The following is a 1,131-nucleotide window of genomic DNA, read 5'->3' on the forward strand; positions in this document are numbered from 1 at the left end:
CCAGAGGCGGTTCTGCGTCTGCGCACTCCAGGGCTCCGCCCAGAGGCGGTTCTGCGTCTGCGCACTCCCCGGAGCGCGGGCGTTTTTCCGGGTGGCTCTTGGGCTGCGCAGCGGCAGGTGCACCCAGCTCCTTCCACGCCCAGCCGCCACTCCGCCCACTTCCGGCCACGTGCTCGGACGATTGACGTTACGTCAGCAGGCTCCCGACGGGCCTTGCGGTGGGCCGTCTGTACGGTAAACTGGCGTAGACACCGGCACAGTAGGACCCAGCAGCTTCCTTGTCCCCTTGCTGACCCCCACTGCCTCCTTACATCAGGGACAACATTTTGAGAGTCACAGCTTTTAGAATTGTTGGTAGTCTGAGTCCGAAAAAGTGCTCCGGGCAGTGTGAGCAGGCAGTAAACTCTTGGCTTCCTGTTTATAATCCGCATGTTAGTTGATGTTGTAAGGAACTTGAGGTAGATCCAGTACGCGCAAATCATCGGCGCATTATTTATTTATCTCTAATAAAAGCGACTTTCACTACTGTGAGAATTCTACGCATACGTCACCTCCTCCACTAAGCGGTAAATTGAAGTTGCCACAACTCTATAAATTAACTAGCAAAGCGTGTGTCTCCCTTGTGGGTGTAGCTAATGTCAACGTGTGACGGGCATTTGGTTAAAGAAAAAGTGCAAGTAAAAGTTAGGATCAGTTAAGAAATAATTTCCTAGCCAGGCATGGACTAAAGGCACAAGCCTTTAGTCCCAGCACTCAGGAGGCAGAAACAGAATTTTTTTTTTTTTTTTTTAGGTCAAGGCCAGCCTAGTTTACACATGGAGTTCCAGACCTTATCTCAGAAGCAAAACAAAACAAAATTATTATTCTTTTAACAAATGCCTTGTAAAGTTCCTAAGATAACCAGATAGTCCCTTCAGAGATGTCTCCTTAGAGCAAGGTTTCTTAAAATAACAGAGTGAAGAATGAGTGTGTGTGTGTGTGCGCGCGCGCGCTGCCCCTAGATAGCTCCTGGATCAACGCTGCGTCTTCCACTTACTTGGATGAATCTTACAGTTATATTTCTGGTTTAGCCATTTCTCCACAAGCTCGGGCCAACACACAACTGCCAAGGTATCTCCTTCCTGGATGTTT

This window comes from Meriones unguiculatus, chromosome 3 (genome assembly GCF_030254825.1).
Source record: "Meriones unguiculatus strain TT.TT164.6M chromosome 3, Bangor_MerUng_6.1, whole genome shotgun sequence".
Classification (NCBI taxonomy): Eukaryota; Metazoa; Chordata; class Mammalia; order Rodentia; family Muridae; genus Meriones; species Meriones unguiculatus.